At 42.5% G+C, this 18698-nt stretch overlaps 1 protein-coding gene across 2 annotated transcripts in view; it reads right to left on the bottom strand.

The window, feature by feature from the left end:
- LOC124800608 (kanadaptin) overlaps positions 1-18698 on the bottom strand; it is a 267444-nt gene that overhangs the window by 112728 nt on the left and 136018 nt on the right. The gene's annotated exons all lie outside the window — the stretch shown is intronic.

Below are 18698 nucleotides of genomic sequence, written 5' to 3'. Positions count from 1 at the left end.
AGCTGCGATACAGTACAACTGACGCATTTATCACCCCTGTGATACAATAACTTCTATTTCTTATTCAGAAATGACTTCCGGTGTAGCAGCTTCATTAGTGCTCGTGGAAAAAAAGTTCAACTAATGCAACACAGAGTTCATAAGGCTTCATGTAATAACATGAGTTTAAAGAGCAACTGTCAACAGCATAATGTATTGCCTCACAATGACTATTCTTTGACACGAAATGTTTATGCTTAAGGCACCACATATTTTATATTTTATAAAAGTAAAAGTAAAAATATGCTTTGTTGGTTTTCTTTCTGATTTGGGATCTTTTAGCATTCGTTGGGTCAAACTCCATAATTTTAAAATTGGCCAACAGCAGGCATCATACGATATATTATAGGATATTACGTGACAGTAAAGATTTCTGTACAAGATAATGAATGAGACATTTGAAAGTATAGTGTGTCTAGATGAAAGTTGGATTAATGCCAGCCACTCGTTACATAGAGGCTGGAGTGATGGAATGATCGACGGACTATGGCAGTGCCTGATGGAAAAGGAGGGCGAATTATTGTTTTAAATGCAGGTATATCAGACTGTTTTCTGCAAAACTGCCTGTTGCTGTTTCATTCTAAAAACAAAAGTGATTATCATGAAGAGATAAACAGTGTAGTTTTTCAGTTCCCTTGTTCTCGATAAAACCCCAATTTTCGCATTTAAAAAAAAAGTGGGAGAGAGGGGGAAAAAAAGGGGGACAATATTATTCAGTGTCTGACAAGACGGGAAGTGGGACTCAGAGAAGAGTTGAAGAACGATGAATTGCTCAAAGTCGTGGCACAAAAGTAACTATAATTTCCAACATGAAGAAATGATGAGCTTGCTTAAAGGATGGGTATGAAATCGTTCAGCTTCACCCATAACATTGACACTGAACTGCCACTGGAGGAGAAAGGGCACACATAAAAAATTATGTTGCTGCAAACAACATTTCTGATGTTGCAAATCTATCTGTGGAAGCTATCAATCAACACACCTGGGAGGGAACACATCAAACAGCGCTGAAGAAGACTATTCTAAATCACATTCTGAAAGTCATGTAAGAGGTGTTTTCCCATTAGTGTAAGTACAACACACTCAGCAATTAAACAAGGGAGCCTACCACTGACCAACATCACAATGTGAGTACTTTCTTCATATTATGTATCTTAATATACTGGAATTATTGTCACTAATTATAGAACTAAATAATAATGCAAATACACTGATAAAAAAATTGCACCACCAAAATTAATTAATGAAGAATAATGAAATTTTGAGAGTACATTTGTGTAGGTAACATATTTAAGTGATTACCATTGCAAGATCACAGGCTAATGTACGGACGAGATAAGCCATTGATAATGTGAAATGCTGGTATGTTAACAACTGGTGCAACCACCACAATGTCGAATGCAAGCACGCAAACATAGGTGCATTGCATTGTACAGATGCTGGATGTCAGTTTGTGGGATGGAGTTCCACGCCTGTTGCACTCGGTCGGTCAATACGGGAACGGTTAGTGCCGCTCGGCAATGACACTGGAGTTGTCGTACAGTGGTGTCCCTTATACGCTTCATCGGAGACAGATCCGGTGATCGAGTAGGCCGAGGTGACGTGTCGACATTCTGTAAAACGTGTCGGGTTACGACAGCAGTATGCGGGTGTGCGGCATCCTGTCGGAAAACACCCCTTGGAATGGTGCTCACGGACGGCAGTACACTGGGTTGAATCACCAGATTAACATACAGACTTGCAGTCAGGGTGTGTGGGATAACCACGACAGTGCTCCTGCCGTAATTCGAAATCGCATCCTGGATCTGTGTGTCTAGCAAGCAGACAGATCAGTTGCGGGCCCCCGACTGGCACCCTTCCGACCGACACACGGCCATTGTTATCAGAAAACGTGACAGAATTCGACCCCACCCTCCCACGAGTCCTCATCCTACACCACTAAAGTCGCAAATAGCAGTGGTTTGGGGTCAGTGTAGTTTAGGTTACGAGGTATCTGGCTCAGAGCTGTTCTCGGAGTAATTGATTTGTAACAGTTCACTGTGTCAGTGTGGTGCAACTGCTGCCAAGATTGCTGCCGCAGATGCAATGCGCCGCACCAGAGCTATACGCCAAACGCGACGATCTTTCCTCTCGGTAGTGCCACGTTGCCATCCAGAACCCAGTCATCTGGTGACCGCACATTTTCTCAACCACCTCTGCCGGCAATCGTTTACAGTGGCTACATTCCTGTCAAGTCTTTCTGCTGTATCGCAGAAGGGATGTCTAGCTTTTTGTAGCCCTATTACACAACATTGTTCAGACTCAGTGAAGTGTTAATGATTGCACCTTTGTTGCATTAAAGGCGATCTCATCTAAAATCAACTCACGACATTCAGTCTTGAAGGTAAATAATGTTAGTGACCATTACAGTGTGTACTTAAGGCAGACTTGAGATACGTTCTCATAGTGGCACTACCAGCACCACACTTAAGTGACTTGTGCGAAATTTGAATAGACATCATCTTTCAGATGTAGAAGCACAAATATCAAGTTTTGTGTATGTTGCACAACTCCTTCTTTCTGTCAGTGTATTTAACAATGAAAACAAAAACTGTGAGTGTTTGACGGCTTGCAAAAATAGTTTTCACATCTATTGTCAGGAATGATATTTCAACATATTAGACACTAAATAGCTCTTTTCAGTTTTTGATTTTATATATTATCACGTAGAAGAAGGTGTAATTAGATGAATGATGAACACTAACTTCACTTAACAAAGGTTTATTCAGCACTTGCATATACAAAAGTACCAAGCGAACTGCCTCCAGCCAGAACGCATACGGTATTCATACAGTTACAAAACATTCCAGTACAATGATTCTTGACATTTGTGGATACTTCTAGAAGGTACTGGAATCGAATATAGAAATTAAAATTTTACAGTGTTGGTGAGTTTTGAACTCAGACCCTCCACACGACACTCTAGGATTATAACGCCTATATTACGGCGACTGAGCTACTCAGCTTCTGCTGCGACATTGCTCCCTCCTTAAGAAAACAGTGCCTCAGTGTTACGTCCTCCTAGTCCGCGAACGAGTCATCGGTCCTGCACCGTCAGACTCCCGATGACTGATGTTCACCCTGGCTGTGATCTTCTTAGAACTTTTGCCGCTATGCTCTTCGTCACCCTTCCGCTTGTTGCCTGTCGCTGGAGCTTCGAATTTACTCTGTGTTGCAGGATCCTTATAGGGCTTCATTCGAAGGACATGGACTGCATTTCTGATCTTTTGTCATCTTGTTGGGTTTGAAATCTTCAACTTCCTAAGTAACATCGGACAACTGTTTTACAACCTTATAAGGTCCAAAGTAGTGTCTGAGGAGCCTCTCAGAGAGACCGACCTTCTGAACAGCATCATACCTTCGGCGATCGTTTTCTTGATCCTGCAGTGTGCCGAGTCCTGTTTACTGCCGAGCTTCCTCTGCTCTGGTTAATACCTGGCCGATGTAGTTGTCGTCCACGTCATCAGGATGTAATGGAAACACAGTGTCCATCGTCGTAGTTGCCTCACGCCCATGCATCAGGAAAAATGGTATAAATCCTGTGGTCTCTTGTTTGACGGTGTTATAGGCAAACGTCACGAAAGGTAGCATCTCGTCCCAGTTGCTCTGCTCAATATTGACGAACACTGATAGCATATCAGCCAAGGTCTTATTAAGGCGTTCGGTAAGCCTGTGGTAGGCAGTCATCATGTGAGGAATGAATTTGGCTACCTTGAATGCTTCAGCTGTTTTCACAGCTTTTGTAATGGCATACATGTCAGATAATTGGTGCAAACAGTAATACATCTATTGCCACTGGCAGACGTTGGAAATTGTCTGAAGAGGTCAACCCCAACACGCTGGAAAAGCATTTCGACTGGTGGAATTGGTGTGAGTCGGCCAGGTGGTTTTTGAGGAGTTGCCTTTCTCCTCTGGCACTCTTGACAGTGCAACACATAGTGATGGACACTCCTAAATAAAACTGGCCAGAAAAATCTCTTGCGGATCCCATCATATGTCTTAATAAATCCTAAATGTCTGGCCTCAGGTGTGTCATGGAATTTCAGTAGAACATCTAAGTGCATGTGTTTAGGAATCACTGGTAGCCGCTTCTTTCAAAACAGATCAAAGTTTTTCTTGCTAAGTAATCCATTGACTAACTTAAATTGTCCTTTCACATCCTCTGACCGATTTAAGGCAAGCATAATGTGAGATATCTTTGTGTCATTCTTCTGCTTAGCAGAGAGATCCTGGAGTGCAGCGAGACAGTCACTATCTTCATGAAAGTCTTGATGGTCTTGCACAGGGTTTCTTGAGAGGCAGTAGGCATCTTGGTGATGTCATACTCTTGAAGACGTAGTGCCCACTTGGCGAGACATCCTGTTGGATCCTTAAGACCTTTTAACCAACAAAGTGAATGATCATCTGGAACAACTATGAATGACCTTCCGTGGAGATACTGTTGAAATTTGCACATGGCCCAGATCACAGCAAGACATTCTCTCTCTGTAGTTGAGTAGTTTCTCCCAGCTTTTGTCAGTGTCCTAGAAACATAGGCTATAACATTCTCTTTTCCATCGGAAATTTAGACCAGATCTACACTGACCCCATACCCACTGGCATCTGTGTGTAGTTCATACAGACCAAGTACAGGGTCAGCTGTCACAGCTTTTCGCAGCACATCAAAAGAATCTTGTTGAGCACCACCCCAGAAAAATTTAGCATCAGCCTTTAACAACTCTTGGAGTGGCTGGGCTTTGATGCAAAACTGTTTGATAAAATGACGGTAATAACATAATCCAAGGAAGCTTCTCACATCACTAATACTTTTAGAATTAGGAAATTCCGTTACAGATCTCTGGCCGCACATCTTCATTTGACACAAAGTGTCCAAGTATTTTGATTTCTTTTGCTCCAAAGAGACACTTTCTTGGATTGAGTTTCAGTCTGCCTTGTTGTAGACACTTAAGAATGACCCTCAGTCTTTTTATATGTTTATGAAATGTCTCGGAGAACACTATAATGTCATCTAAATAACAAAGACACATCGTCCACTTCAGGTGACGTAGAAGATTATCCATCATATGTTCAAAAGTTGCTGGTGCATTAAACAAACCAAATGGCATTACCTTAAACTCATACAGGCCCTCAGGGGTAATGAATGCAGTTTTCTCACAATCAGCGTCATCTACCTCAATTTACCAGTATTCCGAGTACATGTCCATGTTGAGAAAAATTTAGCCCCCTTCAGACAATCTAGTGTAACATCAATTCGTGGAAGAGGGTAAATGTCCTTTTTAGTTATCTTATTAAGCTTTCTGTAATCAACACAAAAGGGTCAACTGCCATCCATCTTCCCGACAGGAACAACTGGTGACGACCATGAGCTCTGCGGAGACTGAATGATGTCATTCATCATCATTTTCTCTACCTCATCACGAATTATTCGACGTTCCATTGCTGACACACGGTATGCTCTCTGGCTTATTGATCGTCTCCAGTGCTAATCCGGTGCTTCACCATTGATTTGTCTAATTTGCTCTTCACCAGTGTATTGAAGCACTGAAGCATTCAGAGAACTCTTGAAGAATGCAAGTAGCTTCTTCTGTTGTTCCTTAGTGAGATATGGTGATAGTCGAGCTAGATCTTGCCTTGTAGTGGTTGTGCAAATTTCGCACACAGACTCGGCATGGGAGGTTTCTATGACACTCAGCTGATCGGCAATTAATGGCTCAGTGTTTGCTACACACAAGTGTCTTGGAAGGATCTGCGGCCCTCAGCGACAGTTAACTATCCACAATTAACTGAATCTGTTCTTAAATGAGATGACATATGCTGGGATGACCAAGTTATTCTTCAGTGGTATGCTTCTCTTACGTTCCACTACAAGATCCATGGGTTGATGCATGGCATGATACATGACAATTACCTTTCTAGCGCTGACTGCAGGAATGATCATGTCACCCAGCACACATAGTCTCCACACACTCAGATGTGCATCTTAATGTCCACAGTATCTCATCTCATCTAGCATAACATTCGAGCGACCGCACTCTATAATTGAGAAGCTTTCAAGAAGTCCCATCCAAGAATGACGTCATGACTACACTCTTGTAAGACGATGAATTCTAAGGGCTATGTACGGCCACTTATACCCACACGAATGACACACTTCCTATAGGTTTTACATATTTCCCATTAGCCACCATCAGCAGAGATGTTTTGTTGTCGACAAATATAGTTTTCTGCAACTGGCAACGGTACTTCTCCAGAGTCCACAAGAGCTTGGGCTGTCCGGCCATCCATGAGGATATCAACGTAGTTTCCTATCATTTTTGTAGTGATCAACGGCAGAGGAGTTTTCTCTTCAGCAGCCTCACCTCCAAGGAACGTCGCACCCTTTAGTTTTCCAGGTTGTGGGAGTTAGGTGATAGGCTGGAGCTTCTAAACAGCAATGGAGACCTTGATCTGCATGTTGGGGAGTGTCCTCTCCAGCAGCTAGCTTGCAGCGATGGTGACCTACGTCATCCTGCACCCACATCTTCTTGTCATCTTCATTGTCCTGGAGTTGGTGTTGGCTAAGATTGGTCTGCTGTCTTCTGGCGCGGGTGTCATCAAATATCTGCCGCCTTTCTCGACAATAGCGCGCATGTCCCGATCGTCCGCAGTGGAAACATACTGGTTGGTTACCCTGGGTCCTCCAGACGTCAGTCTTCCTTGGTGCCCTATCAGTTTCTTCATGTGGCGTTGTAGGAACGTAACTACACTTGGGTTTCGACTTTTTCACCATTTTAAAGGGAAGGACGAGAGATTCAGTTCAATGTATGTTCCACTTCCTCCGTTATGACCTCTTGAAGCGTCTTGGAGTTTTGCTCGCCATGCAATCCAAGTGCCTTCTGAACTTCCTCTCTCACTATCTGATGAAGAACACTTGTGAAATCAGTTCCTTCCTCCATCACAGACATCGATACAACGTTTGGAAACCGTTCAAACTACTTGCGTGTAATTCTTTTTTGATGCATTGTCTCGATATACTGGCATCATTTTAACAAGTCGTCTGCTGTCGAAACCTCCTTCAGGAGTAGGGCTTGGACATGTCCTCAGCAACACCCTTCATAAGATGTGCAACTTTATCTTCCTCCTTCATTCTAGGATCCACTATTTTACGCAGCTCCAAGACGTCTTGAAGGTAGGATGCTGTAGTTTCTCCTGGACACTGTGCCCTGCACTTCAATTTATCTTCAGCCTTGCACTTCTGTCGCCGTGTGTTGCCAAAATACTTGTGCAGTTCTGCCTGGAATACTCCCAGCTTGTGAACTTTTGCTTGTTGTTCTCATACCAATGCATGGCAGTGCCCTCCAAGTAGAAAAATACGTTAGCCAAACACACGGTGCCATCCCATTTGTTAAATCTGGCTGTGTACTCATATACCTTCAGCCACTTGGTTGGCTCTTGGCCATTGCCACCTGAGAACCTGGAAGGATGTCTCATGTGGTGGCACACAGTTGCTGTCATCACAACGCCTTCTTCTTCTTCTTCTTCTTCTGTCTCCGATAGACTGCGACCTGTTGAATTTGCTCGAAGTCGGGTTTCTTGCCAAGTAAACGGCGGCTCTGTCATGGCCTGATGGGAGCCACTGTGTTGTTAATAATGTACGCTATCACAAGTTCGAATACCCAGCGTCTCCACCAGAATAATGTCACGTAGAAGAAGGTGTAATTAGATGAATGACAAACACTGACTTGCACATACAAGACCGCGCAATGAACTGCCTCCGGCCAGAACACATACAGTATCTATACCGTTGCAGAACATTCCAGTACAATGATTTTTGACATTTGTGGATACTTTAGAATGTACTCAAACTGAATACAGAAAAAAAAAAAATTTACAGTTCAGGCGAGTTTTGAACTCAGGACCCTCCACGCAACAGTCTAGTATCATAACCACTACACAACGGTGGCTGTGCTACTCAGCATCTTCTGTGACAGTATTACAAGTATTAACTGTAAACAAATTCAGGCTTACAAATACAATCTGCACATTGTTGAGGATTTCATTTTTTCTGCTAAAGAAAATGAATGGTAGCAAACGAGCACAGGGTGATGTAAGTCATGTCCAGCAACAATGCTGTCTGAACTGACAATATCAATCACTATATCAATGACTACAGTCAAGCAGATGTGTGACAGTTTTCTCCATGAAGAAGAAAAGGCTGTGCATTTTCAATTTACTACAGGCACAAAACACATGAACTTTGGGGCTGTCACAAACATGTTCTAGAGGTGCATATGGATTTTCACTGCTCCATATTCTGCAGTTGTGGTTTCACCATGCCAATGATAGAAAATGTTGACTCATCATTGAAGATTATTGTATTCAGGAATGTCCTGTCGTCCTTTATCCAATGGAAAATTTCTGGACAGAATTCCCCACGAGCAACTTTATCTGTATCACTAATGTGCTGTGCCATACGGTTTCAAGTACAAACGTCCACACAGTACTCCCTAAACAATCTATTGTGGAATGCCAGTGTCATGAAACGCACATAGTGTCATTTTTTGTGGACTGCAGGCAAAGCTCCCTCAACGTATCATCAACATGCGCGCAACCTGCCGATTTATCATATTGCTGTGAACAACTCATTTCAACAAAGTTCTTGTGCCAAGAGTAAATTGTAGGCCCGCTTGGCGATTCTTTAGCTTATTCTGTGTGAAATTTATGCCAAACTGTTGTTACGGAATTCATTTCATGAAATTCCACACCAGTGAAAGTAGCCATTTTAACTGTGCACTACGGTGGCAGCCCTGGTGGTACAACGGGGTACTGACGCAGTATGTGAATCACACTTGAGGTTGCTTGCTACAAAATTATACACCTACCAGTTCTGTAAGTTAACTCAATAAATTTCTATATCTTTCCAAAGATGTATAGTCCTTTTTTACTCACCCTGTATAGTTAGCACAGATTCATGAAATATCTTTCTTTTGGAACACAACTAGCTCTTTATTCACATGAAGCAAAGAGGGCTGTCGACAGTGTATCTCAAACAGATCCATGTTTCTGGAATTCCAGAATGCTTTTGACATCATTCCTCACAAGTGGCATTTAATCACACTGCATGCCTATGGAGTATTGTCTGAATTGTGCAGTTGGATTTATGTTCTTCTGTCAAAGAGGTCACAATTTGTAGTAACTGATGGAAAGTCATAACACAGTAAAACAGAAGTTATATAAATTATGGCCTTCCAAAATGTAGTGTTAAAGGCCCTCTGCTGTTCCTAATTTCTATAGGTGGCTTGGGAGACAATCTCAGCAGCCTTGTTACATTGTTTTCAGATGATACTGTCACTAGTAAAGGCAACAGAAGATCAGATGAAGTGAAAATGATTTAGACAAGACATCTGTGTGGTGTAAATGGGCAATTGACTTTAAAAAATGCAAGATGTGACCTCATCCACATGAGCACTAAAAGGGATCCATTAAATTTCTCTTACACAAATCTAAAGGCCACAGGATTATAATTGCAACTTACTTTGGAACCATCGCATACATAATTTTGTGGTTAAGTTGAACTAAAGACTGCATTTTATTGGCAGAACGCTTAGAGGATACAACAGCTCTACTGAAGAGATTGCCTACACTATTCTTGTCCATCCTCTGCAAGTAATGGTATCCTTACCAAATAGAATAAATGGAGAATATCAAAAAGTTCAAAGAAAGGGCGTTTTCTGTGTACTATCGTGAAACAGAAGGGAGAGTGCCACAGATGTAGTTTGTGAATTGGTGTGGCAGTCATAAAAACAAAGGTGTTTTTTGCTGCAGTGAGATTTTTTGACAAAATTTCAATCAGTAACTTTCTCTTACAAATGCAAAAATATTTTGTTGGCACTCACCTACACAGGTAGAAACGATCATCATAATAAAATTAGAGAAACAAGATCTCACATCAGGAGTATTGTGTGTTTGATTTTTCACACTGTTCAAAAATGGCATGAAAGAGAGGTGGTCTGAAGCCAGTTCAGTGAACTCTCCACCAAACACTATGTGTGAATTGCAAAGTAGTCACATAGATGTAGATGCAGTTGTAGACTGTGTTGGCCACAATAAAGATGTCAATGAGACATCCTGACATCCACAGAAGGTCGTTGTCAAATCTTGCCTCCTCTCTCTCTGTGGTAGTGTACAACGTGTCCTGGGCATCCACAGTGGAAATATCCTGGCGTATTGTCTTCTGTCCTCCAAATGTCTGTCCTTCTGTCCACCATTATACTTGGCAGAGGAATTGGTTGTACATGCAGCGGTCGGATGCTGGGTTCTCATTTGAAGGCTGCGGCTTAAGTCCGTGTTGGTCAAGTCCATTCTTCCTGCTGCATTCAACTGGTGGTGGAAATTGGTGCTAAAGATCAACACACATTTTCTTCAACATTCTCTATCACATCCTGACATATGTAATCAATATGCATGACTGCTACCTCTTGCTTACTTGGTCTAACAGTTCTGGTTGCCATAAAATGCTGTCTCTCTTCACTTATGACCTAATAAATGAGAGAGGTGAGGTCACAGTCGTTTTCCATAACATAACTGTCATCGGAATCACAATCAGGAGGGCATCATACATCTTTTGCCCTATTTTTGTGTTGTATTTCCTTGATGTGCTGGCACCTCGTGCTGAATTCCTGTGTTGTTGTGATGTTCTTTACCAGAAGAGTTCGGTAGATGTCTTCCCCCACTCCTTTTCTGAAGCGTGAGATTTTGTGAGCTTATGTCATATTGGTCATATTGGCATTCACAGTGTGGCTTAAGGCTAAAACATTCTGTATGCACAAGGATGTAGGTTGCAGTAGGTACTGGGAGATGAAGAAGCTTGCACAGGATAGAGTAGCATGGAGAGCTGCATCAAACCAGTCTCAGGACTGAAGACCACAACAACAACATGCACAACTACGTTGTTTCCCCATGATGTTCGGTCCCGCCCTTCAGTTGTTTCTCTACTAAGTGGACTTGCTGCTGATATTCACTGAATGTTTTCTTCATTTCATCCTGGCACTTGTCTTAGCTATTAAGCTTCTCTTTGTTGTTTTCAATCTGTTTCCCATCTGTTGTGCTTAGTGACTCAGTCGAATCCTTTCACCCGTGTAATCGAGTCCTGATCTGCATCTCCAAAGAACACTGATGGATGCCAGAAGTGCATCTGACTTACTACTAGTTTGGAATCCATTGGTCTCCTGAATATGTGAATAGTTGGACTGAGGTACTTCTTGTATTCTGGTTCCTGTCTATGTAGGTTCACTTCTATGTAGACAACTGCCTAATTGGGGCCACATTGATGTAGATGTTTTGAAGTACCGAGTGTCTCCACAAAACGATGTCATGTAGTGACCAGAATAAAGTCCAAATGTAAAAGCAGGGCCATCAATAAAGTACAACGCTTAGCACTCGAGAGCGTGTTTATTACTAACACCACCGTATAGGCGGAATACAAACAAAACTGATCTCCTGGACCTGCTGCTATAATGAATGCCGAATATCCTAGGATGTACAAACACAAGAAACTTCAAGAACCTTCCAGAAACGACTAATACTAAATAAAAAAATAACTGCTGGTGGTCAGGCTCGAATTGGCGACCCACAGCAAGCCAGCCGACAACACTAATGTCTTCTTCACACAGTACGCATCACAGATCGCAATAATATTGTAAGAGAAGAACTGAATATATGCTGCATAATTGAAAAGTAGAGCAGTGATACATTAGAATGGAAACAACAGATTTCCGGAATGGAGGCAGGCAGATTTTCTAAACAAGAAATCAATTATAAACCTATAAGAATGAGAAATGTAGGATGACCCAGAAACAAGAGTCTTCAGTGAAGACGAAAAGGGCTGTAACCCGACTCCGGAGACGAAAAGGGCTGTAATCTGACTCTGTGAAGGGGAGAAGGAAAAGAAGGTATTTATGAATTCACTGTCTAATTTTAAATAAAGGTAAACAGTAAAATAGGATATAGAAGAGAATACCAGCTTTTGAAGTACAGTGCTGTGAAATAATGCTTAGGCTTATATGGGTAGACTGGATAACTGATGAAGAGATACTGACTGAGATCAGGCTCAGAATGTGAATGAAAAGAAAGTAACAACATAGATGTGGTGGAGGCATCGCATCTTCGTTAAGTACATAAATGAGACTAAGAGCACTGCTAACCCTTGGATGAATCCTTCTTCAGAGCTTCTGAAATACACATACACACATATATGTACATTAACTTTTTATACCTGGGATTCACAGTCACGAAATAAAGGAAGTGTAACAGTCACTGGTGTAAATACGATGTCTTTTATATATGTATATGTCTGCATGACTATAGTCTATTAGATGAATGATTGATATTGACAGTTCAGACAGCAATGTTCCTGGACACGACACAGCGTCCTGTGCTCGGTTCCTACTTTCTTCAGCTCAACGGCATGCAGACTGTATTTGATAGCCTGAATTTGTTTATAGTTATTAGTTGTAATACCCCAAAATCAAAAATTGGAAAGAGCTATTTAACGTCTAATATGCTGAAATATCATAAGGATGTTTGTTATACCAAACAATATAAAAGAAAGTGAGTCGTCAAAGAATCATAGTTTTTGCTTTCTTTGTTAAATACTTTGAAAGAAACAAAATGCCATAAACGAACGTTGATATGTGTGCTTCTACATCTGAAAGATGATGTCTATTCAAATTTCGCACCAGTCACTTAAGTGTGGTGCTGGTAGTGCCACTATGAGAACGTATCTCAAGTCTGCCTTAAGTACACACTGTAATGGTCACTAACATTATTTACCTTCAAGACTGAATGTCGTGAGTTGATTTTAGATGAGATCGCCTTTAATGCAACAAAGGTGCAATCATTAACACTTCACTGAGTCTGAACAATGTTGTGTAATAGGGCTACAAAAAGCTAGACATCCCTTCTGCGATACAGCAGAAAGACTTGACAGGAATGTAGCCACTGTAAACGATTGCCGGCAGAGGTGGTTGAGAAAATGTGCGGTCACCAGATGACTGGGTTCTGGATGGCAACGTGGCACTACCGAGAGGAAAGATCGTCGCGTTTGGCGTATAGCTCTGGTGCGGCGCATTGCATCTGCGGCAGCAATCTTGGCAGCAGTTGCACCACACTGACACAGTGAACTGTTACAAATCAATTACTCCGAGAACAGCTCTGAGCCAGATACCTCGTAACCTAAACTACACTGACCCCAAACCACTGCTATTTGCGACTTTAGTGGTGTAGGATGAGGACTCGTGGGAGGGTGGGGTCGAATTCTGTCACGTTTTCTGATAACAATGGCCGTGTGTCGGTCGGAAGGGTGCCAGTCGGGGGCCCGCAACTGATCTGTCTGCTTGCTAGACACACAGATCCAGGATGCGATTTCGAATTACGGCAGGAGCACTGTCGTGGTTATCCCACACACCCTGACTGCAAGTCTGTATGTTAATCTGGTGATTCAACCCAGTGTACTGCCGTCCGTGAGCACCATTCCGAGGGGTGTTTTCCGACAGGATGCCGCACACCCGCATACTGCTGTCGTAACCCGACACGTTTTACAGAATGTCGACACGTCACCTCGGCCTACTCGATCACCGGATCTGTCTCCGATGAAGCGTATAAGGGACACCACTGTACGACAACTCCAGTGTCATTGCCGAGCGGCACCAACCGTTCCCGTATTGACCGACCGAGTGCAACAGGCGTTGAACTCCATCCCACAAACTGACATCCAGCATCTGTACAATGCAATGCACCTATGTTTGCGTGCTTGCATTCGACATTGTGGTGGTTGCACCAGTTGTTAACATACCAGCATTTCACATTATCAATGGCTTATCTCGTCCGTACATTAGCCTGTGATCTTGCAATGGTAATCACTTAAATATGTTACCTACACAAATGTACTCTCAAAATTTCATTATTCTTCATTAATTAATTTTGGTGGTGCAATTTTTTATCAGTGTATTTGCATTATTATTTAGTTCTATAATTAGTGACAATAATTCCAGTATATTAAGATACATAATATGAAGAAAGTACTCACATTGTGATGTTGGTCAGTGGTAGGCTCCCTTGTTTAATTGCTGAGTGTGTTGTACTTACACTAATGGGAAAACACCTCTTACATCTCTTTCAGAATTTGATTTAGAATAGTTGTTCTTCAGCACTGCTTGAATTGTTCCCTCCCAGGTGTGTAATTAAATATTTGATGCATTATTCCACAATGATTTCGCTTTTGGATGATTTTCCACTGACACTTACAGTGCTGTTCCCCATTTTCATCCAGGCCTCACTTGTAACTTGATTGACAGCTTCCACAACTAGATTTGCAACTTCAGGTATGGTGTCTGCAGCAACATAATCTAACAATCTAACTGGTTAATAATCTTGACCAGAAGAATTGCTTTTATTAAATGAGTTCAGTTGCTTCACTACACTGAGGATATCTACTCCTAAGGTGCTCATGTTGACTGCTGTTCTTATTCAAATTCTGGGATATTTACTTTGTCATATTTGCTGAAGTGATTTCAGAAAAACATGATGCAAGTCTGCTTTGGTGGCACAATTACTGGTAACATTTCTACTTGTATCACAGAGTGAAGGTATCTGTTGTGTCTTGCTGCTGATGTGTCTTACTGTAGATATGACCAGAATCTCTCTGTCTGGGCACTAGTTGATCAGGGGCTTCCTTTTCTGTAATGTCGAATGGTTTATTGCCATCAGGTAAAGACGATTATGTTCCACAAGACAAAAATGATTGTGCTGAAAGTCGCAAATGAGAAATGTGGCCAACCTACAGGATCACATATTAGGAGCTTAAATGTCAAATGGCTCTGAGCACTACGGGGCTTAACATCTGAGGTCATCAGCCCCTAGAACTTAGAACTACTTAAACCTAGCCAGGATTCGAACTTGCGACCGTAGCTGTCGCGCAGTTCCAGACTGAAGCGCCTCGAACCGATCGGCCACACCTGCCAGCAGCTTAAATATCAATTGAGGAAAACAGCCCTTAGAATCTGTCGTTTTAACAGACTGTAGTCATAATGTTGCTCTTGGATGGGGCCTCTTGCAGGCATCACAAGCAATTACAGACTGTGGATGATCACTGCACAAAACTGAAGAAGCTATTCCAGCAAGCACACATAATGATGATTTTTCTCAGCGTTGTCTGCCGTTGAAGACATTGCTCACTGGCATCAATGACATGAGTTCCAGTCAGCAACTCAGATGCCCAGTTAAACTGTGAATCTTTTGCCAAATGCAAAAAGCTACTCATACTCACAAAAGAAATCTACATGCTAGAAATTACCATAAGCAATGTAGTTAGTCAGAGAGAACTTTGTATCCCCAACTGTCACAAGCAGTCAGAATTCATTCCTAAAGGTAGGTGTGTAGAGACAGCCAAACCAATCCAGTAATGACAGCTTAGGCCACAGATGAAAAACCATGCTCTGTTACTACTACAAATAATGAGATGAGAAAACTACTACTGAACTGTCAATAGAATCTTTCCTGACTGAGGAACAACGTTTATGAGCGTTAGCTGTTATGAGCCAGTTTCCAGATGATTTCAAATCTGGAGTGGAAAAAAAGACAGACCAAGCAACCAATGGTAAATCTCTGTATCAACACTGGGGATCATCCACCAGTTAGCCAGTGTCCACACAGCACGTCACCAGTGGAAAGATGAATAAGACGGAATGAAGTTGAGAAGATGACATCTCTGAACCTTTGGATGAATCTTAATCCTCTCCTGCGGTCCTTGTGAAGGAGGAGGATGGCACATTGCATATCTACACTGACTACCAATGACTGAACAAAATCATGGAAAAATATGTTCACCCTCCATCCCCACTGCCATTCATTGGTGACCCTCTAAACTTATTGAAAGGGGTAAGGTATTTCTCAACTACAGACACGTAGAAAGGCTCCTGGCAAATCCAGGATGATGGAGCTGACCACAAAAGACTGCCTCTATAACTGTTGACAGCCCCTATGTTTTCGAGTAATGTCATTTGGACTGTGTAATTCTTCAGCAACCTTCACGTGTACAATGGACACAACCTGGCTTGTCACCTTAAATGATGACATGAATTTGCTATCTGGATGACACTGTCATTTTCTGGAGATATTTAAAGAGCATATAAGCTGACTGACAACCTAGTCAAGTGGTGTGTTCAGACTGCCGGCCTCCACACGAATCGGGGAAAGTGTCTCTTGGCTAGACAAGAAATAAAAATCTCGGGCACCGAGTGAGTGCTATGGAGTCCATCCAGAGATAGAGAAAATGAGAGCAATCACAGATTTTCTGACTCCTTGGCACACTTGTGATATTAGATGTTTTCTCGAAATGTACTCATACTACTGGCTTTTGCACAAAGGTATCTCTCTTGCAAAAACTACTTAGGGTGACACCGAATTTTCCTGGAACGAGGTGCAAGAAAGATCTTTCCTTGTCCTTAAAGAGGTGCCAACATCTTCTGCAGTCCTAACATTGTATGACAACAATGCTGAGACAGAATTTCACACTGATGCTAGTGGTCAGAGTGAAAATGTGGTTCTAGAGCAAATTCAGAATGGAGCTGAAAATGTGATGGCTTAAGCTCCAGAGTACTCTGCAATTGGAAAAGAATGTCTTGCAGTCGTTTGCATCATAACAAGTTCCAGACTTATTTATTTAGCAAATCATTCACTGCCATTGTCGACCACAATACTCTATGCTGGTTGACTGACCTGAAAGATCTTTCACACCGACTGGCGACAAGGGCCTGAGGCTTCAGAGGACTATTATCACAGTGGTATATTAAAGTGGACACATAAATGCCAACTGTCTTACAAGGAATCCTTTGGTGGAACACAGCAGTACGGACGCAATCTCAGTAATTGCGGCATTAAACAACATTGCTACTGAACAGGGGGAGATTCAGCAATGTTGTAAACTACAGAAGCCTTGCGGAAGTAGGAACTGACCAAAAGAGAACTGCAGTTAATAAACATAACATCTTACAAGAGGAAATCATTGCTTGACATCCAAGCCCATCTACAGCCAGCTAACATGAAGTATTTCCATGTTGTTCCCACACCTGGTCACATGGCATTTGTGAAGACTCTAGACAGGATCTGACACAGGTACCTCTAGACACTATGTGAGCCAATGAAAGGAATGCCAGTGACGGAAGCACTTTCCACCATTTACATCTGGGGCATGCGCTGCCAATTCCACCTGCAGCAGCTCCATTCCACTGAACTGGATTCGACCTCTTGGGGATGTTCTCTTACTTGACAAATGGGAAATCAACGGGTAACAGCCTTTACTGACTACAACACCTGCTATGCTGCCAGCAAAGATGTGTCAACTGTTGAAGCTCCAGAAATTGCAATGTTCCTTCTAGAAAACAACACCTGGATGAACAGAGTACCCCATGTGAAGAATCACTGAAAAGTTTGCTAGTCAAGACTAGTATCAGAGAGAATTTTATGTTGCAATGTCAACCACAGGATGACAATTGCCTATCAGCCACAGATGAATGGCCTCACAGGATGATTTAATAAGACATTGGCAGTTTCATACATGAGCATGTGAAGAAGTATATGATTGTTCATTGGAGAGCAATGTTCCAGCCTGTCAAATTATTCTAAATGCACTGTCCTTGGTAAATGTTTCTATGAACAATAAAGTCTGTTGACTTAACAATATAAGAAAAAGATAGACCGACACACTGAGTTGTAGACAGGCACAACACAAAAACCGTTAAACATTTAGCTTTCGGCCATAGCCATCTTCAGAAAAGGAAACACACGTACAAACACACACACACACACACACACACACACACACACACACACACACACATATTCATTTACACAAGCAAGCACACCTCATGACCGCCATCTCCAGCAGCTTGGACTGGAACACAACTGTCCAATAGAACAGAAGCAGCAGTCTGGAGAGGGTTGGGAAGGGGAAGGGACAGCATGGTAGAAGAGCACTGTCTGGTTTAAGCATGCAGGGCATGCCACTAGGTGGAGCACCAGGATAGTGATACCAATATAAAAAGCTGTGCAATGACTGTAGCAGAGCTGGAAATGGCTGCTTCCACATGTGGTCCAGCCTATCAGTTTTCATAAGCCTATCACAGGGTATGAATAGGAAATGCTGTGTGGGTGGACTGGACAGGTCTCACACCTGGGTCTTCCACAGCGAGATGATCTACGTTGGAAGGGGTCGGTGTTGGGATCGGGATTGGGAGTGGCGTAGGGTTCAAAATGGCTCTGAGCACTAACGGACTTAACTTCTGAGGTCATCAGTCCCCTAGAACTTAGAACTACTTAAACCTAACCAACCTAAGGACATCACACACATCCGTGCCCGAGGCAGGATTCGAACCTGCGACCGTAGCGGTCACGCGGTTCCAGACTGCAGCACCTAGAACCGCTCGGCCACTCTGGCCGGCAGTGGCGTAGGGATGGACGACGATGTTGTGGAGGTTGGGCAACAGAACACCACTTTAGGAAGAGTGGGGAGGATCTTGGTTAGGATGTCCCTCATTTCAGGGCACGACAATAAGTAATCGAAGCTCTGGCGACGAAGGGGCTGG

This window comes from Schistocerca piceifrons, chromosome 1, assembly GCF_021461385.2.
Source record: "Schistocerca piceifrons isolate TAMUIC-IGC-003096 chromosome 1, iqSchPice1.1, whole genome shotgun sequence".
Classification (NCBI taxonomy): domain Eukaryota; kingdom Metazoa; phylum Arthropoda; class Insecta; order Orthoptera; family Acrididae; genus Schistocerca; species Schistocerca piceifrons.
The sequence above is the reverse complement of the archived record's forward strand: the minus strand, read 5'-3'. Positions and strand labels throughout refer to the sequence as shown.